General features: G+C 42.6%; 1 protein-coding gene across 3 annotated transcripts in view; it reads right to left on the bottom strand.

The window, feature by feature from the left end:
* LOC122532750 overlaps positions 1–21,933 on the bottom strand; it is a 147,037-nt gene that overhangs the window by 98,351 nt on the left and 26,753 nt on the right. The window lies entirely within an intron of this gene.

The following is a 21,933-nucleotide window of genomic DNA, read 5'->3' as shown; positions in this document are numbered from 1 at the left end:
TGTTTCCTATATTTGTGTATTTCGTACGCGTAACCTAATGGTGCCGTAGCTAGAAAATGTCGAAAATGTGAGGAAAATTTACTCTTAGTTAATGGACCGTGTTAATGCAAACTAATGTATTTCTACTTATGTTCGCGTTTACTGCATAAAATGGCAGGGAACGGGCAACGAAACGGAACGGAGCACGATATCACAGAAGGAATTTAACGCGAGAGAAGTGAAACTCTGTATTTTAACTCTGTAATTGAAAGTACTTTCCTGATAATTGTCAAAGTGGGGAAAAATTCATCTCGTTTCCTCGGCGCAATAAATACACGTGTGGGTAAACTTCTCAACAGGAATACACGCCTGCCAGTTAGCAGATGAAAATTAAAACGTTAATCTTCTTCGAGAGCAAAGTCCTCGTGTGGGAAAATTTGATTATATCCTACATTCGCTCACGACTTGTGTCTCGCAACATACTGTTGCAATCATGTTCCAGGTAGTATTATCACGTTACACGAGATACGTTCAATGTATGTCTGAATTCCGCTCGAAAATTTCCTTTCGAGGTATCGACGATTCAGTTTTATTCGAGGAAGTCGACGACAAAAGCGAGGGGAAACAGGTCCGAGCAGCTTCCCTAAACGCTCTCGTTCTTCGCGATCTACGAAGCGAATGAGCGTCCGAACGAAAGGAAACAGGTTCGAGGTGCACAATAAAAGCGGCGCCTGCTCGCCGAGTAGTAAATTTTGACCACACTGAATCGAACGGCAACGGTGAAAGGGACCGAACCGTAAAACCATCGATAAGCCTGTCGACCTGCAGTTTCTCGCACGATACGCCCGCCAACCGAGCCAGCTTTTGTCGTGCATACACATTGCCGGGAAGGATAATCATTCGTCACGCGCGTGACGAATCTGAATTTTGAAAAAGATTTACCATTGAAACTTTTAACGATGAAAATCTCGAAAAATTTCACGTTGCCCCCGATTTTTCGATTGTATTTCAAAAATTTTATGAGTGAACGAGTATCCAACAGAGAGTGGAACATGATACTAAATTTTTTTTCAGAAACCGAATCGGTATTATGAATACCGGTAAAATACCGATATTTTTAGGTTACTATTCGATTACGTTTGATGAAACCGAAATGGTGCGACAATGTTAGGTCGGTAGATGTATTTCGGTACAATACCGGTGTAATAGCGGTAAATAAAATATTAATATATTAGAAAAGGAAAAGGAGACAATAATTAAATGTTTTCATAAAGCTGCCGATAGTGAATTTGATGACGCTTATACACGTATCCTTTATTATTTCTAATACTAATTCATCGTTGTATCTCCATACAATATCAGCCACGATACTCTTACTTAATTTTAAAAGATGACCAATTTCTCGATACTCTGCTTTTTCTCGGTGAAAAATGACTAATTGTCATACGTCGATAAATCGAAAGGGGAGTTAAAATAACGATTAATCGTAGAATGGAAGAATATTCCACTAAATTACTTACAAAAAATTACTGGAAATATGCCTGAGCGTCTGCGATATATTATTGAAGTTACACTACCTAACAAAATATTAATTATTGTTTGTGTTAACAATTTTCAAATATTGTAGTTCTTCAAATGTCTGAATATTTTTGCTACGCTACATTTCGACATAGTTCAGTTTATTGTTTGATATTAAGAAAAGTATGTGCAATAAATAAATAAAATTTATGTTACTATAAACTATAACGAATGTTCTATTATATTATTGAAAAATTAATCCAAATTTACTATTATAAATAATCGAAATCCACAACAATATTTTGAATAGCATGATGTCCGAATATTAATAAGACTCACTGTACGTAGAAAAATGGAAAATGTGTTTTCGTCAGTAAAGCGGTACCGTACCGGTATATATTTCGGTATTTTTACCGTTGTGGACATCAAATACTGATAAAATACGTATGAAAATACCGGTATGACCGTCGTATACCGGTATTAAAATCGATTTCCCAAGCGGTTATATTACGATAATATGGGAGCAAATACCGGTATAATACTTAAACCTCAAAATATTTCGGTTTTCAGTCTCTGTTTTTTTTTTTTTTTTACTCCTAAATACTTTGTTATTCCCGTACGAAAAATTCGTACAATGGCCACCATTACGATCTTGGAGTAGATAGGTGCCATCCGATTTATTGAAACGAATCGACAACGCAACGTACAGCTCGATGCCGGAATTTTTCCCCCCCATTCAAGTTTCTTGGCGGTCGCGAAACAAGGACTGGAATGAATACGATCGAGGACAGAACGAATGAAGAGTAGATTAGAACAGAGTCAGTAAAAGCGATCTAGGTTACCAGCCGACAAGGTAGCAATGACTGATCGACTTGCAGCTAGCTTACCATCCACGTCGTTCCTCTCTGTCACGGGCATTGTTCGCGGACTAATTAGATCCTCCTTGAGATTAATCGCGAAATTCGCTTAGCTCCGATGGATCCAATCCGCCCCATGCCCCTGAACCACTGCCGATTATTATTGTCTATCGGAATAATCAGTTCCAACTTCCGACAACCGGAATGTAATTAACAAGAACCGCTAAATCACGGCTGGATTCAGACCTGTCTGACAATGAATCTTCGTTAGGCTTTCTGTCATGCTAATGACACGCATCTTTAAGGAAATCACGCGGACACGGGCTGAACGTGAGAAAGAGAAATTTCAATCTCGCGATAGCGTTTGATAGCTTCGTTGAAATGCATTCCCCTTCTTTCGTATAGATCTTTTCATTTTAATTGTTTAAAAATTATAAAAATTATCGTGTTTCATTTTCAAATTATATTTTATTATAAAATTAAATAAATTTAAATATTATAATATAATAAAATAAATTTTATTTCTTTTTTTAATGTAGCAGTTCCTCAATTTTGACGATTTTAAGTAAAATAAATTTAAACATTATAATATAATAATATTTAATTTATTATAATATAATAAAATAAATTTTATTTTTCAATTATATATTTAAATTTCTTTTTAATGTAATAATTCCTTAATTTTGACGATCGTTTAAAAATTATTTGCTCCACAAGGTTACTGATTCTGCGAATCAAATTTCTACAATTCAATCAGGCTCGAGTTCAACTTGATCATAGTTATTTGTTATAAATACAACGCTTCGTCGAGTAGAATTGCCAAACAAATTAAAGTCAGTTAAACGAGACTCTGTCAAATTAGAGCCACGATAGAGCGCTACGAGTTTAACCCGATGTCGTCGTGAGGCAGGGAGTTAATTGAAAAATAACTTTCGTGCGTTTTACGGTAACGGGAGTGCACGGGCAAACGAGACACCGGAGTAATATCCGAGAGAAATGTCAGCGAACAATCACAAAGTGAAACGACAGACGCACAACGAATTTCCGTAGATTGCGTAGTAAACTCGATTTCGTCGCCACGGTGTTCCCCGGGGACGTTAATGAATCGGGGGAACAGGCGCTTCCCTTAATCTTGGCGAAGGATCTTCCAGCGACGGCCCGGCATTAGTAACGCGTCGCTCGACGATCAATCGTCCGCGCGTTCACGCAGCTAAATCGATTCCCGGCCATCGCGTTCGTTGGCTGAATCGCGGCTGAACAACAATGAAACTCGAGAACTGAAAAAAATCCGACAGACAACTACTCGTAGAAATCTTCTACCGGCAAATTCCCGGCCACTTTGGCCCTCGCGATCGAAACTAACGAAGCGATTCGTTCGACAAAGCAAAAACCTTCGCCCTTTCTCTCTTTGTTTCCGAAGCGAGTGTTGTTTCTCTCTTTCTTTTTTTTTTTCTCTCCTCCACTCGCGAGTGAAAAGAAAAGAGAAAAGAGAGAAAAATGATGCAAAAAGTGAAAAATAAAAGAGAAGACCAGCTAATCGATAAAGATTAATCGGGCGGAAGAGGCGGGCAGAAGTATCCGCGAGCACAAGACACAATCGACGTCGCTTTTGCTCGGTCGACAAGAAAAAGTTGCCGGCCGACGTTTCCAACGGATAAAAGCTTCCGGCCGAACGACGGAGGGACACTTCGCTCTCTCTTTCTCTCTCTCTCTCTTTCTCTCCGTGTCTTTCAACACTTCCGTCACATATGTCCAACAACTTTGCACTCGGTTTCGCACTTTACCCGATCGCGTTCACTTCCATTTCGCCTCTTAAACTTTCCTCGCGTTACTCCGGATCGCTATATAACCGGTTCTGTTATCCCTTCCCCCACCTTTATCTCGGACGTGTGTGTGTGTGTGTGTGTGTGTCTCATGTTCGATACGTAGATCGCCACGGTGAAAATTTCGTCGAATTTCGTCGTTTCGGGGAATCTGAGCGAATAAATTCGGTTGTTCCACCACCGTCTATCCTCGTCGTGAGAACCGATCGGTTTTCGAAGCTCAATCGACAGAGGGGTCAACGCCTCTTGTCAACCAGCCACCCGTGCCTTTTATTCTCTGCCTCAGGTGGGACGATTTACTCGCGCATTCGTCGACACGGAACATCGCCGGCAATAATAAATTCGCCGGCACGTGCACGGTGTTAAGGGAGGATCGAGGAATTTGCTGCGGAGTGGTCCACGGAATCGAGTAAACAGGTTGTTATTGGAGACGAGCTGGTTCTTGGAGACGCGGCGGCGAGTAGATTTTTGAACGTTCGACGTTCGAGCAACGTGGCTTGTACAATTGCACGGTTAAGTTCCATAAGCCTCGAGGCTCAAAGTTGAATTTCGCAGAATGAATCAATTGTTTCCATTTTCGCGGTGATTAACGAGAGAGAGAGAGAGAGGCAACTGCACACTCGAGCTGAATAATAGACTGCTACAAAGTCTGAGAATTCGAAATTTCGGAAAACTGTGCCAAGCAGACGTTCTGATAAATGTGGTAATCACCTTCTACTTAGTTCCCTTACACCATCCTTCTCCCCTTTCTTTCGTGGACGGTCTTGCACCGCTCCGCAAATCCTCCCTCTAAAAAATTTATTATATAATTTCTGAATATTCAATCGTTTATCTCAACTTTTTACTTCTGCCTCTGCTACTTTTATGGCCAATCAATCGCCAATTCTTAACAGCTACGTACACTTCATATTCGCAACTTGGGGGAAATTCAAAATTCAGGGCGACAGATCCAGAAAATTTTCGAGATTCTCGAAAAGAGACAACATACGTTACTCATTAAACTCTAAATATAACGAAAGAACGTTTATTCTACAACTGATAGCTTCAAACGCTGGTACCATCCAAAAAGCATTCAATGAAACAAGAATCCCCTCGTCGATGAAAAAGAGAAAAAAATATAATATTAATTCAAATTAATAATAATAATTCATTCAATATTAATATTAATTATATTAATATTAAATAATGTTAATTCAAATTAATCTCGCTGTCCGAGAATCGAGTCCACGAGAAGTCCCGAAGAAAATCACGGATACTTATCGGAAGTGAAACGCAACGTTCAAATGGAGATAGATTAAAGCAAATGTCATTGAGGGCTGCGGTAATATTTGCCCGATAAATTAATCGCCTTTGTGCAAAGTCCTTCTGCATGGCGAAACAGGGTAAAAGGGACAAATAAAATTGTTTCGTCGCAGCAAACGGCGGATGAAAATCTCCCCCGCGTTTAATACGAGAGAGATCGTGCTCGTCCACGAACAAAATGGCGTCGTTAATAATTCCTCTGTCTCTTTTCTGCACTTTTCTAGCTGATGGCGTGACACGCGAAAGCCCGCTCCCCGTAAGGGCCCCAATTAACTATGGCGATTAATCATTTTATCTCGCTGCGACCGTCATCCCCTCTTTCTGTTCCACCATACTTTTCTGAAGGCGTTACGCCCTGCAACATTGAAACAAACGCACCGCTAATTGATCCCTAATGCTCGCTAATCTCTAACAAAGTTGCTAATACGATTGGTTATATTTTGCTCTCTTCCTTCTCCTTCTTTCTTACCTTCCATCGAACTCGCAGATCCTTGAGAACTATAGGGTGGCCATTGAAAAACTGAAGAGTTTAAAAAAGTCATAACTTGTTCATTTTCTTTTTTTTTTTTTTGTAGGTTGTAAAAAAAAGTTCATTAATTATATTTCCAAATGAAATAATAAAAAAATAATTAAAAAAATTAAAAGAACACGTTTTATATTATTATTCAGTCTTTCAGTGACCACCCTATAATTCCTTGAATTATGTTCGCACGGAAGCGTTCAAGTTGTATCTTTTAAAAATATTTATTATAATGTCCAGTGTGTGAAAGGAAATCTCTGCTCGAGGCGAATTTTCGACACATACGTAGTCCAGTAGTAATCTTCGCTATTGAAACTCGAAATTTTTCAACATCGTGGAAAAGAATCGCTCTCAATTTCATCGAGCCGAGCAAAATTCGAGTAACTCGTGCGCCCATTTTACAAGTAAGTGGGTTAATTGGAGGAAATAAATTTCGCTTCATTGCACGTCGTTGCTGCCACTTTCTCGCGTGATACTTACTGCGGGAAAAATTGAACGTGAGAAACGAGACGCGGCGTGGTTCCATGAAATCGAGATGCATTAGACCGATTCCATCCATCTCTCGTGCCCCTTGTATCGATACCTCGCGTAGGACGATTATTGCACGACTCGATTTCGTCCGCGAAAGTGAATGTACGAGCCGCAGAAAAGAAGAGGCAAAGGACGAGCAGAAATTTATCCCCCGTTAAATGGAGGATCCAACGTTAAACGAGATATCGAGTTCAGGACAGATCGAGTTACCAACTGGTTACCGTGAAACGCTGCGAATTTTTATCAAGTTTAACAGGAGGAACAAAGAGTGAAGGAGAGAGGAACAAACAATAGGATTCGAAAAAGAGAAAGAAAAAAAGATACGATACTTAGCGACGCAAGTGCCGCTACAAATACCTTGCAACGCGACATTTTACCCGAAAATTCTCCCTTGATTTCGACATTGATTCTTTCTGCAAGGAGAATATTTCAAAGTTTCGTGCAGAAGCAAAAGTTGATCGACATCCTTCTCAGGCCAAAAGTTCTCAATTTCATTAATCAAACGCGCACAACTGATACCTCAGATCTTATTGTCAGAGATAATTATAGTAACCATAGTGACCATAAGATAATTATAGTAACAGAATTGTTTATCCCGAATCTCGAGGGATAACTTTTCCAATGTATCGAACGAAGCTCGCAATTGGTTACACGAAAATTAATATTCTTCCGTTGGCAAGAGTCGAAGGAATTAAATTCGTGTAAAAATTTGAGGTTCGATCGGGGAAGACGAAAGGAGAGTCTCGAAAGGAAGAGCTCGGAGTCCAATTCCACGAGCGTCTGGTTTAAATTGAATCGGCGGTAAGAAAAGATATCGAAAATCAGATGTGAAATCGCGGCGAGACCAGGGAGGAAAAAAAACTGGGTGAACGAGAAATCGATACGAGCTCTCCGGCACCCGCAGAGGTGTGATCATCGAAATGGCTGGTAATAATTCCGTAATTACTATTTCGGAGTATCTCGTAAAGGGAATAGAGAGCTGCAGGATACTCGGGGCCGAGGGATGATTTTGCATTTTCACCGTAGATCCCCCAGGGTAGCGTATCTACCAGCAATGAGTTCGAGAAACATTAAAGACAGAATAATACCCTATCGTGTCAGACTGCCTTGTCCAACAAACGAAACTGCCACATTCTGTTCCATGCAACAAGAATCCCATCGAATCTCACGTCCATTCAACGTTTCTTTTCTTTTTTTTCATCCTCATCATCTGTCTACGCGTGAGATTCTATTTTACGAAGAGATTCTATTACGAACAATTGCTCTTTAGAATCTCCACCAAGAGCCACGTCTTTTTTTTTCGACGTCTCATTGAATTATTCCCGCTGGAAATTTATTCCAAAAAGGATGGGATTATCTGTACCATTGCAATAACGATCGTTTCTTTACTTTCAATTTGGAAAGAAAAACGCGTGACGGATAAATAAAAAAAGGCGGGAATTTACATTTAAATGAAGATAAGTTCAAACGGTTCGGAGTTTTATGCGATTGTCTAAAAGAAAGGAAAAGAAGAAAAATTGTCGGTAATCGCAAGTGGCGACCATTACACTTTGGAACGGTGCCTTTTAGTTTAAACAGTCGTTCAATCTCCTCCCCCGCGGCGCTTCGCTGAATATTTATCAAGAGATCCGTTCGCGCTGAACACCTCGAATATCTATCCTCGGTCGGTTGGCGCTCGTTTAATTACTTTCTTCGAAACGCTTTTGCTCCGACCAACGACTATTGTCAACGAACAGAAGTTCCCTCTCTCTCTCTCTCTCTCTCTCTCTCTCTCTCTCTCTTCTCTCTTTCTTTCTCGGCTTTTATCGCGAGAGAAGTTACGCGAAAAAGCTAAGAGGCTCGAATAAATTTGCATTGCCATAATTAAAGAGAAGGGATGTTGCCTAGGAAAACAGGCTGCTGGAGAAAAGGCACCAAGAGACGAAACACGAAGTTGCACGAGGTTACAAAAGGTTGCTTTGCTTTTTCAATCTCGTTGCTCGCAGCTAGAGAGAATTAATGCCTCTTCACGGTTCTGAAAATTGATCTAGTTCTTTCTCTTAACTTTTCATCGCGGAATTTGTACACGAGAAAATGAATGTTGATACAGCAGAGGAGAAACTCTCATACAGTTTTCATCGATCAACGGTCGAACGTGTGAAATAATTTTAAACAAATTGGGAGAAAAAAACGACTGACAAGTAACGGCTGACAGTAAGAACCAGGGTCGAAACACGGTGTAAAAAGATAGCACGTAAATGTAAAACGGGATGATTTCCATCCATCGTTTGCCTCCTCCGTTTTATTACTTTTTATTCTCTCTCTCTCTCTCTCTCTGTCTTTTCGTTCATTCTACCCTCTCTTCTCCTCCCATCGTTTCTTTCTCATCGCCGTCCCATCAACCAACAACCAGAGGAAAACTCGCCAATCGTTCCTGTTCAACCTCCCTCCTCTTATCCTCCACGATTTTTCTCCTCTCTGAATACCACCCATCTCCTCGTCCACGTTGCAGAGGCTGCGCCCGTTGCAATTGCAACTTTTACTGCACCATAAATATTTCTGCCGTCGATGGTAATCGATCAGCCCTCTTTTCCGTAACTCTGACGACCGCCTTCCGTTTCCGATGATAAAACTGCGATCACGTAGGCAACGAACGTAGGCATCGGTTGGAATTTTAAGCGCCGGACAAACACACGCATACACACACAAGAGCGCAAGTGAAAACGTAGGCGCGTGTTTGAATTAAAAACGTCGAAATTTTAATCTCCGAAGTATGGGATTAACGGGAGCCTTCGAGTGGCGAAGTTTTTAATTTGAATGAATTCCAGGTGAAATTATTTTCTAGTGGCGGAATCTCTTTTTTTCTTTTTTTTTTTTTTTTTTTGAAGTATATATATCGCAGAAGTTCTAAATATCGAAACGCCGAAATTAATAACACACTTTCCACGAAATTGCAGCATTCTGACCATCTACGCGGAAGCTGATGTAATAATTAATAGACTTTTCACGCGAATTTTAAGAATACAATCATTATTATACAAATATAACAATTTAAATTTATATAAATAGTAACAATTATTGTTATATAAATATTTCTAAATTCGAAAAAAGGGAAATCTGGCAATGTTTATAAAATGCACTAGACCTTGGATATCTTATATATTTTTATCGTATCGCGTGCATACGAATGCACGTAAAGATTCGCAGTCTGCTCGTCAAGATCAACAAGCTCGAACGGAATTACAATGCGATAATCGCCGTAGATCTAATTAAAATTAATTCCCGATAATGGACGCGCATAGTGCCACTTTTCCATCGATCGCCTAATATCTATTTCGCTCCATTATCACGTCGCGCACATTAATCCATTTCGACAATCCGGATGATTAGATCAATTTCAGAGAATTGCATAACCCACTGAATTAATTCCGTTCGTTAACAAATCAATATCAAACAGTTGCCTCCGGAAGCTCGTTATATAATCCTTAATAAACGTTCGCATCGTTCACAGCGATGGCAGAGATCAATTTTATTCCGACAATTCGACTCGGAAAAATTCCCACGGATAATATCCCTGCTCTCGCTGATGGGATGCATATTACCCAAGTGCATGCATATAAGTCTTCCGGTGCAAATTCGCGGCTAAATTGCGCGCTGCCCGAGCCCCGATATTTATAGGCGAATTATGCGAACAACGGCTGGCTAGGCGAAGCGAGCCAGCTTCCTTGCGAACCCGTTCGTATTATCGTTTCGAGCCGAGGGGAGGGTTTTTGTCTGGCCAGTATCGATACAACGAATTCACCGCAAAAAAAGAGGGGAGCTCGTTTCATCAGAGCCTCAAGTTCTCGTTCAACCCGTTCGCATTCCAGAATGAACTACCTACTAGGCATCGAATTATTTCGTCTGACTTACGAGTTGATTTTTATCCAAATTGTCGAAGTTTTATTTTCTAATTGTACGCGCTGCTTTGCAGTCAGTTTGGAATTGTTTAAAAAATTTTTTTGACTCCCTCGGTCAAGGTTTCATCTATTTTTCAATTTTATTTCCCCCTGAATTCGTTTTTCCTCTTTCATTTCTGTGAAATCAAACAAGTCGTGAAGAATTCATTTGCGAGTGAAAGATTCACGAAATTCGCGTGAGCCATCAAAGCGAATGATTGATTCAGATCCGCGTGCAGAGAAGATAGAACGTCGACGGACGCGAGAAAGAACGCACTCGCCGGAAGGAATTTTTAAAATTCGTATACTTTCAGGACATCTCCGAAGGACAGATCCGAAAAACTCCGCAAGCTCGAAAGTACAACGAAACGTAAAAGTGAACGGCGCGCGAGAAGTCTGGGAGAACCGACTGTCGTGAAACTCCGAGAGTCTGGAAAAAAACTAGCGTGGAATACATCATGGAGAGATGGAAAATTTTCTCGCGTTCCATTTGTCTATTCGGGGCTTTCGACAAATGACAGGAAAAAAAAAAGGGAGAAAAAAAAAGAACACTATTCGATGTTGCGGCCGAGCTATAAAAGTTGTAATATCGAGAAAAATCGTCGACGGTGGCCTCGTTTTCTGCGAATAAAATTCCCAACTCATCCGCGTTAAAACTGCCAGACGATTCCAAATCTATCTGAAATTACCACGCATTGCGTATTCCGGAATTACAGCGTTCAACTTGGTTTCACCTTAGCTGGATAAACGATCGGTTTACAACGTTAAATTAATCGTCGACGTTGAATAAATATTATCGCTGCAGTGAAATTTTTATTAAATATCAAATATTGTCAATACAGTTGAATGAATTGAACGATAATATCAAGTGTTACCGGTACAATTGAATTTCTATCAATTATTAAATATTATCAATACAAATATTAATCAAACCATTGAATCTTTTCCGTGTTTCTCCCATTTGCAGACTCGTGTAACGTATATCCCTGACTCGTATTGGCTCTACGTAGAAACTAAAAAAGAACAAAATGATCGCGCCCGTGTACAAAGACGTGTAAAAATTTGTCGCCTCGTCCTCTTTCCCATTTTCAAAGGGAAAGATCAAAGAATCGCAATCGGCGCGAATCAAGGCGAATCGTTTGTGTTCCCGAATGCATTCAATTCTCTCGCGGCCCATTTACGATCCACTTGGCTCGGCGAGGCACTCTCGAGCAACAAGAAGAAACTTTCTTCCGACGTCTTCTCGCCTTCGAGACGCCTCTAATGGCTTTACCTTAAGAGTGTATCCGCCGCCAGAGTCATCGTCCGATGAATTTCAAGAGCGACTGGGTAATCCGTTACCCTCGCGATGGACACCGATGGAAGAAAAGGAACAAGGAGCAGCAGAAAGGGAAACGAGCAGAAAGAAAGCTGCTCAAGATGCAACTTCTTCACTTTAAACGATATTCCTAGGAAAGGAATCGTCGCCCGGTGAAAACCGAGCGTCTCGTCGAGGTATTCATTACGCGGTGATGTTGGAAATGGATAATGGGGTAAATAACGAAGGGGGTTTACAGAGGGTTTACACGGGGAGGATTCAGCGTCGAGAAGTTATGAAGCTGTAAAACAAAAAGAGCGTCTAATCGCATTGCTCTCGCGAGAGTTATTGCAAATTAAAGGGGATATTGAATTTTTCAAGTGCGCGGATAAACTCGCCGGGTCGGATCTTCAAAATTGCATTCCGGGGAGGCGAGGAATATTTTTTCTTTTTTTTTTTTTTCAATAAAGTTTCTCCCCTCTGCGCCGGGGATCGTGCAAAATTCGGAGCTAGGGAATTTGAAAATTCATGGGACTGGCCGTGAGTAAACGCGGGAGGTTGAAAGTTCGAAAATTAAAGAGTTCTAAAATTCGTAGAGAGAGTTTGAGATTTGAAATTTTGAACGTTCGATGTTCCGAAAACTGAACAACTGAAATATTCAAAGGTGCGAACGTTTCGAGGCTTTTTCAAACTCCGAAAAAACACGGGAACTACTCTTTGATACGAAGTTGGAAAATTTCTCGAGCCAAAGAATAGATGTCGGGAAATTCGTGTTCTGGTTTAAAGGAAATTAAGACGCTAAAGAGGAAAAGAAAAAAAAAAAGGAAGAAAGTCCGAGACACTGATCGAGGCAAAGAGCCGAGCAGAGTCGGAAATCAAGAAATCAGAGGTAATTTCCTTGAATGCTGGCCTCGAGAGAAGCTTGCCTCGCTGTATCCAGTTAGAGTTGCGGGTTTCGAGATCGTTTGATAAAGCAGGGCAATTGCTCGGCGATCGGCAAAGCGATATCAGAGAAATGGAGGGCTAATCCGGGATACGTCGAACAAACAGGCTCGCGGATTAATATCAGCGACGCAGAAATTTCTAGTACGGCCACCGGCTGCGAATTCAAAGACACTTCAAGAACTGTCTCGCGCGCTACGCTGCTCGTTTCAATTACTCGCGTAAAGTGTGTTTTGACAAGTTCGCAACTTTGTTTCACCCAGTTCTCGCCGCTGCACAATCGCGCGCGGCCCTGATGCTTCATTGTGCAGGCTCGCATGAAATCACCAATAACGAAACGTTTCGCGTTTGAGCGAGCGACTTTTTTTTTTCTTCTCCCATCGTTTCACCGGCCCCTGATATATCGTGAAGCTTCCTTTCGTCGACGTCGTGAAAAGGCGTCTGCACTCGGCGTGTCAATGGAAATAATATTCAACTTTCGCACGTGATCGATACCCTGTCTGTATTTAGAATTTTATTAAATTCATCTCGTCTCGAGTTTTCTCGCTTCGAAAAGAACGCTTCATTGGAAGTGGAACACGCTGCGCGTGTATACGTACACGTCGAGGAAGGTGTTGCTTTCGCGTTTCAGAGGAACGGTCCGAGCATCGATTCGACAAGAAAAGCTCGATGAAGCGAGTGGTAATTCAACATTCCTCAGCTGGTAAAGCGAGCACTAGGAATTTCTTAATTAAATGCGAATCGAGATGGAAAGGGCCTGGACAGTTGTACATTGTGGAGAGTAGCTTTAATAAAGGTGGAAAGAATTAGCCTTTAACACAAAACGAATTAACGTCCTTTGTTGCATCGTGAAATATTGCCAAGAAGACACGAAACAGGCAACTACATAAAAAATGAAAGCGACGTCATTACAGAGGAATATTATCCTTCGTTCCATATGTGTTTCTTAATATACGTCACCACGAGGACGTGTTTACTTCTTTCTTCTTAAGTAGGTTTGGGTTAGGTGAGATAACAGAAAGAGAGTTGTGAAAGGGAAAAAATACGCTCGACACCATGCCAAGGGGAAGTCCATCGTCTCAAAATCCTCCGAGACCACTGTTAAAATTATTACTACGTCGGGTCGCCGTAATCTTTCATAAATCTTATTCTCTGTCGAATCTCGTTACTCGCTGGTGACGTTACATATTTACAGTAAAATGTTACATGTAGAAAGAAATATCCGGAATTCACTGAATTTCCTGGCCAATTAAAAACATTTCACAATGGACAAATAACCAGTTGGACGACACAGTTGAAAAGAACCTCAGATGACAGAGGGAAGGAGAATCGTGTAAAATGGCGATTCGATTGGCGCCAGTTTCCTTAATGAGGGGAACCGGGAGTATCAGTCGATCATAAAAAAAAAAAAGAGAAAGAAAGAAAGAAAGAAAAAAAAAAGAAGAACTACCGCTCGTTACGTCCACGAGGAGGGGAACTTTCTCTTTTCTTTGACATCCTCGCAATCAGGCGACGAAGAAACCCGGTCAAGCCTCAATCTAGCTGATGATCGAGGGTTCCGTGGATTTGCTTCATTATACTCCCCGGGGGATGTCAAAGTGATTTGCTGCGCGTAGACGTGGCCGAGAAGATGGAAGAAAGGAACGAGATAGCTGCCACTGATCGGCATCGTTCGCAGAATCCCGTGGAAACCCAAGAGCTGAGAGGCTCTCTTTGATGGAAAAGCAAGCGAGTTGCTCCGCTACCCTCGTCTCCCTTTGTTGCCTTTAATTGTACTAATATACGTGTAGCAATCTGTGGCCAGACAACGATATCAGGTACGCGATAACTGTAGTGTAACAATTTTCCCGCGAATTGGCTTCGTTCGAACAGAGCGTAATCAAGAACAGTTTCCCGTCAGGAAATACAAATAAAAATAAATTTGAAGATCACAGACTCTTGGGTATGTGAAGATTGTTTTCTCACGCGCTTTTAAGACTGAACATTTCATTTTATTGTTCGCTTGAAAATTCCGTTAGTATTCGTTGTTACGAGATTGTTGTTGATCTTTCACGAAACATGAAACCGGAATTGCCTGATCGCCTTCTGGTCTTCGCGCGTTAACAAATTATTCGAGTATTAGCGTCCGGTCGAGTGAATCGCAAGATAATTATTCACGGACGCCCGTGCATATTTTTCAGCCCTATTGTCACACCGTATTATTCGCCAACGAATATATTATCAAACTGCTGCTGAAATACGCGATGGTCGGGATTACGGGATATTCGGAGGCAAATTGCGGAGGCGCGGTGGCAAAAATCAGTCACGATAATGACGAACGTGCCGTAACGTCGCGTTATTATTTGTCGCGAAGTAATTGCCTGCGGCCGTTCTTGTTCCGAACGCTTACCGAGCTCGCGCAGGAAATCAATTTCTGTCCACCGCAATTGACGGAATGTTTTGAAAGGGTACGGAGCCAAGCGGCGCAGGCAAATTCGACCGCTCTGTGATCGAGTTTCCCGGAATTCCTCGTTAATGTTATCAGAATCGATGCCGCCTTCGTTAAACCGACCGCTAATCACCTTCATTTGTCACGCAAATAAACGCGCCATATACGGGCGCGTCACCACCGCGCGGTTCGAGGATTTGTCTCGACGTGTCTGGCGCGTTGCTGACCTGTTCCACTTGCTCGTGGTAAACGCCGATCCGAACCGTCATTACCGAATGCAGAGAGTGATATTTTCTCGGTAGAAAAGCTCGAGGTCTTAAACAACAACTATTTTGACAAATTTTCTCTCTCTCTCTCTCTTAAAGAAACGATCCTAAATCCACGCGAAACTCAGACGCAAGTAAATCACATTTAAGAAGAGTATAATCTTAAGAAGGGTATGATCTTTTGTTTCCGGCGGCAGCCAGAGGAATCTCACACTAGGACAAGCGACAAGACTGAAACGTTCTTCGTAAAGGCGTGCCGTGGATTTGCAAGTCGGAAGCGCGAGGCAACACCGGGTCGCGAGCAGAGAGCAGGACTTTACATAACTAAGCCCCGACCGATGGATTTACTTCCAGCTTATTCACCGCCTTGATCTTCTTGCAAGATGGCCGTATATATTCGCAGCACGTACGCAGGACACAGAAACGAAGGGAAGAGGACGACGCTTCTCCTCGGACAGGAAAGCCTCGGGTCATTCTGCTTGATCCAGATCTCTCGAGGATGCTTTCTCAAAGTCGGACAGAATCGAATCCACTTCCGCCACTGTGACACCTCTTCCACTTCTCTCTCTTCTTCTCTCTCTCTCTCTCTCTCTCTTTCTTTGTTCATCGAGCGCCAAGACACGCATGATCGATTCTGTCGGTGTGTCCGATACAAGATGAGCACCCGGGCGAAATCTTTGGGGAAACGAAACACCCGTCGTGGATATCGACATCTCCGTGCCTTCCTTCCTTCCGAGAAGACGTCTTATCTCGAGAGTGTAATTGATCCAGGCATTACGGGACGAGACTACTCACTTGTACGGCTGAATTCCAAATAGACCGTAGACGAGGAGGAACAATGGAAAAGAGGCTGCATCGATTTCTTCGCTTCGTGAATGAAGATTAGCAGATCCACGCGACTGTGTCTCTTTGTGTTTGCAGCTAAAGTACGAACGAGTTAGAAACTCCCTGCCTTCCACTGGAATTAAATTTAAAGAATTGAACGTGCCCGTCTCCTCCTCGTGGAAAATGTAATCTTGCTAATTAAACGTGGCTGTTGTCTCTCTCGGTCGACGTATTACTCGGAATTCATTCGATTAGCTTTTAGGCAACGAGACACGCGAAACGTTCAGTTAAAACGAAGTATCATCAACAACGAGCATAATAATTGAACCGCAGATAATTCAAATACCAGTACCAAGAAGAACGAGCGACTTTGTCTGACTATAGAGTTGTAATTCTACTGTGTACGCGCGGCTACATCGAACAATACCAACGTTTCCAATGCGACAAACGGGAAACAGAAAATCTATGCTTTCGTTCTAGCTCATAAAGCCCTGGTTATACATCACAAAGCACGTCAAGCTGAACTGAGGTTCCCAGCGCGCGATTATGCGATCCCCAAGGACCTTTCGCTGCGTCTATCCAGCATCCTTAACGATTTTCTGTCGGACCACGTGCGTCGGGCGTGGCTCGAGGATAGTCGGTCGTGAGTATTTGAATTTATCGGCCAATATCACGAGCTACTTTGCCGACTGACAATGCCTCATTGTGGGTTCGTGTCCCAGTGACGAACTTTCAAAGTTCGTACAAGCACTCGTTCCGTGCTGATTTCGCGGACTTTCGTTTTAATCAAAATTCCCTTACTATCTATTTTGTTATCTAGTTTGTTAAAGTGTTATATTTGAAAAAAAATAGACAGATTTTTAGAATTTTTGGCCATATAATAATCATCAGAAAGTGACGGTGAACAGTTCCTACGATCTGTCGTCTGTTTGAATTCGCCTCGCGAGAATTTCGAGTTGAAAATTTCACGCATGGATCGAGACATTCAGGCGCATGCTGCAATTTCTTTTGTCGCTTCGCGATTGAAAATTATGTCAGGATATACAGCACGGCGGAGGTTCGTTAATTGCATTGCCGTTAATACAGTTCTCCGTTTAATTCCGAATAGCCATCCCGCCAATTAGTCCGGATTAAGAAGGCTTTGCCATTTCTTTTCGTCCTATTCTCCGGCAATACAATAAAACTCCATTAATCTGGCCTCCTTTAATCCGGAACTTCGCTTAATTCGGTCGGCCTCGCATTTACTCCGCATCAACGAGCCTCCACCTCACTCATTATTACAACCCGATCCTAAACTCGTCTCTCATTTCAAAACCGACGAGGAGAAATCCGCTGCTAAAGTAAATAAGAATAGACTGCCGTCTTTAATAATTACGGTATTGTGTATTGTATTAACTTTACGTGATATTATAATAACGCGCGCTACCTAGAGAGAATAAAAGTTGGTTACAAAATGTCGCTATACAATCGCCATTGAATTTATAGTTCCGAGGAACTGTGTCAATTAGACGTATCCTTATATTTTTATACAATTTCAATAACTACATAAAATTTTAGACTAATCAGATTAACAATTTCAAATGTTACCGGGGTGAAAAAATAGATCAAGTGCTGTAGATTGTTTCTACTTTCGAGTTTGTATGTACGTTCGTTCGATAAATAAAATTTGAATTTTAGAAGAAAAATTTTGATTTGTACAACTGATGCAAATCTCGAACATGGCTATTTATCGGATCGACCATCGACGAGCCGATAAAGTATTTCAACCTCTGCAACTGCAGTTGCCGATTAATCGCGCAGAAGAGTAAGAAGAGCAAGAAGAAGAAGAAGAAGAAAAAAAGAACAACAGATGCCTAAAAACTTCCGGAAGAAGGCAATTCGCCGCGTACCATCGAAAACTCCGTCGCAAATATTCTCCGTGGGGAAACTTTTCCCGCGGCCAAACACTTCTTCCTCGGCGCGCGAGCCGACGAGAGCTGAATACCGGATGCGGAACTTTCACCACATTTCTTCCGCTAATGCCGCGGCCGGGGGCGTAGGAATAAGGTCAACCAAGGGATAAGGACAGGGATAAAGCGAACTTTCGTTGGATTGTTGAAAGCCTTGAGCCAAAAACCATCGAATCCATCCGGTTTATCCGGCAGCCATCGTGGTTGAATTAAAATTCTGCCACGAGTATCAGTCGAAGGAAACGGAGAGAGGGGGAAGGAGAAAGAGAGAGAAAGAGCTCGGTTAAAATGGCTTTTAGATCTCTTTCTCCTCACCCCCGTGTTCCACCATTTTCCTCTGTATTTTCGATGTGCCGCTTCGCATGCACAGGTCGGTATAATGCACGGAACCACGCTGTTTCGAACTACACTCGGCTGAAATTTTTCTACGCCATAGAGGACGCACGCACAATTTGAACAGGGTCCTCTAGTTTGCACAGTTGACCGCGAGATTTATCTCCTTTCGATCCGCAACCTTCGCGCGAATGTTGAGAAAAAGAAAGAAAAAAAAAACGAGAAAAGAAAGAGAAGAAATAAAACGAGGATCGAGAGGCACGACGAGAGGTTTGTTCGATCATTGAATTTCTATTAAACGCTGATTCATTTCCCTCGGAACTGCTCGAGCGATTTTACGAGTCTAAGTTGAAATTCTAATTAGACGAGCAAGTTCTGGGCAGTAAACGAGAAGAGCGTGCAGATTAGGGAGAGATTTTCAATGAAAATGAAAAAAACGCCCCGGTGAAATGTCTCTTTCTTTCCTTTTCTTTTTTTTTTTTTTTCATACGCGGATGCATGACGACATTACTGAAAACACGGCGAATAACAGAAAATTCGAACGTTGCCGTTGCCATCGAATTAGCTAGGTGTAATAAAAGAGGAAAACGGAGACGCGGGAATTTCGAATGGGAACTTTTTCTCTCCTCCAAAGCGTGAAACGTGAATTATCCCCTGGTCCAGAAGATTGCACTTTGCATGCAGGAGAATCTCGCACTCGATGCACGATAAACGTGACGCAGCAATATGCGGAACAACCGCATTTCCTCTCCTTCTATTTCTTTTCCCACCCTACCGACGCCGCCAGACGGCGCATTGACGAAAGTGCGCCTTGAAACGAAAGCCAAATTCGATAACAGTTGTTGTTCCTTTTCTCTCTCTCTCTCTCTCTCTCTCTCTCTCTCTCTCTCTCTCTCTCTCTCGCCCCTTTTTCCTCTTTCTGTCCGTCTCTTTACTCTTTCAACAGCTACCCAACGTTTTCCACGGCGATATGATTTTTCTTCCTGTTCATCGAATCAACGCCTCGTCGTCCCAACGTTATCGAGTCTCGGTGATATTACGCCGACGACGCGACGGCACGGGGATTTGAACTTTAAGCGGCGTCGTTTCAAAGCGTCGTTTCCCCGCGAAAAAATCCCCGAGACGAGACTCGAGCGAGAAAGTATCAATATCCTCTTACGGATACGGCATACATCTTTAATATCTCCCCCTTTAGAGTACTCGGGAATATTCTCAAGGATTTCTGCAATTCTTATTCGAGGAAGATATACGGCACGAGCCTCGCGAAACGATCGAACGAACGATACCGTAGCTTCCATCTGTCGACACGAGGAAATTACCATTCGAGCTCGCGAACGTCTAGCTCGTAATTTGCCTGTTTCATAATTTTTGGAAAATTCGCCTGAAAAGTTGTGAAAACTGGCACGTGTGGACCAGCACGTCACGTGGCAAGAACGTGCACGCGGTACGCGTGAATTTCTCCGCGAGAGCGTCGTAATCGAGACGTGAGGGAATTCCGAGTAATTTGTTATTTAAAGCCCACTGAGACGTAACTTTCGCAGAAGAAGAGCCGAGACAGAGAGGGAAATTTTATTTTTCCCTGGCGGAGCCGCGCGTGAGATTAATCCCCGACGATCAGCGATTCTCTTCTCGATAAACATTCCCTGAGATTTTTCTCGGAGTCTGCAAGAACGGCGGTGGTAATTGGCGTGGAACAGTAAGAGGAACGGTGGAAACGTTCCTCCGGAAATCCAATGAACTTCTCTGCGGCGCGAGAAATTAGGAGAACGAGTCGGGGATAAAGGAAACTACAACGAGGACGTAGAGGAGGGACGTAAGAAAGAAAGGTAGGAATCTTAGGTAATCAATCTTGGTGACGGAAAACGATCGGATGGCAACAACTGAGTGACGCGTGCGGAGGGGAAAAAAGGGGTGAAGGGGAGGAAAAAGAAGAGATCACCGAAGAAGAGAACGAACGACGACTCCGCGCTGATGAAACTAACCGCGCAGCAACCACGAGTCGTGTAATAAAGATTTGCAATGGAAATAGAGGCGATAGCATTTCTCAGTAGACGTCACGTTATCTGTTGCGATATTTGATCCCCCGCAGTGGCGCGTTCACCGTCGAAAAATATTAATCTTGCGTTTCTTGCGTTGCTGGCTCGATGCTACCGCGGTATACCGCTGAATCAGCCAAGTGTTTCAGTAGTATGCGCCATCTGCTTTCTCCCTAACCCTTTCTACAGCCGTTCTGTATTTTCATTCTTCCCATGGAGCCTTACTGTCGGCACCACGGCAGTCACGGCCCTGCACTTCGTTGAAAAACAGAATATTTCGCGTGGCAAATGGTAATAAGCGCTGGCTCCTGAGCGAGCGTTTCCTCTCGCGTTCGGCGTTTACATTTTGATGATGAAAATTTAGGTAAAAGCAGAATGCAATTCCACGTCTCTGTATATTGAAGAACCAACAATTTTTACGCCACCTCTCTGTGATCAATAATAAATCCCACTCGCTATAAATTAAATCCCAACTGTCGCCCTTGGTTCGTGAAAATTTGAACATTTCGTAGAAAATGAAATTAACTCGTGACAAGCAGCTCGTAAAACGTGCAACGCGAGAGCGCGAAAATTCCCCCGAAATCGTTCGTCCGGCATCCAGTTAAAAATGAACACGACGCAAAGAAAGAGAAATCCGCGAGTATTTTTCTTTGTTCGACAAACGAACAGGAGGATGCACAAGCGACCAAATAGACGGGCGTTACGGTGAAAATTCGCGTAACCCAGATGCGCGAGCATATAGACGAGAGGAATACTGGAGGAACGGCTAGAACGAGAGATAGGTTGGACGAAACCTAGGTGGAAATGGGTCTCGTTAAATTTTTGAAAATACTCGAAACTCGCTGACAAGACACAAGCACGTGAACGAGCATTTAAATAATCAGGGGAAGAGGGGACGTGTGTGTGTGTGTGTGTGTGTGTGTGTGAAATAGCGAGGAAAATAGGTGTGCAACGTCCCACACCGCCTTTCTACCGAGACAACCGACTTTCCGCGTGTTTGCACGCACGCGAAAGTTTCCAGTCGCCTTTCCGTGGAGCGTCTCTCTAAAGGGCTTCTCTCCTTGGAGAGCATTCGCTTTCTTCCGTCTCTTTGTCGGCCCTCTCGACGCGCGGCAGGGGAGGAAAGTGCAAAAGAGCGTGAAAATGCGAAAGAGCGCTCGAGAATGGTAAACGCTCCGAATGCTATAAAGGACATAATTTTCAGCGCCGTTGAAAAAGAAGGGAACAGAAGGAAGAGCGAGGAAGACGAGAACAGGCGCTCGTAAACTAAACTCGCGTACACTCCACTAGGGAAACGTTAAAAAAAAAGGGAGAGAGAAAAAGAGAGAGAGAAAGAGGAAATTAAAAGACACGTACTATTCATCTGCTCCCTTCCCTTTCTTTCTTTCTTTCTTTTTTTTTTTTTTTTTT

Source organism: Frieseomelitta varia, unplaced genomic scaffold, assembly GCF_011392965.1.
Source record: "Frieseomelitta varia isolate USP_RPSP 00005682 unplaced genomic scaffold, Fvar_1.2 scaffold_47, whole genome shotgun sequence".
In the NCBI taxonomy this organism is placed as follows: Eukaryota; Metazoa; Arthropoda; class Insecta; order Hymenoptera; family Apidae; genus Frieseomelitta; species Frieseomelitta varia.
Note: the sequence above shows the minus strand (reverse complement) of the source record. Positions and strands in the feature narration are given on the sequence as shown.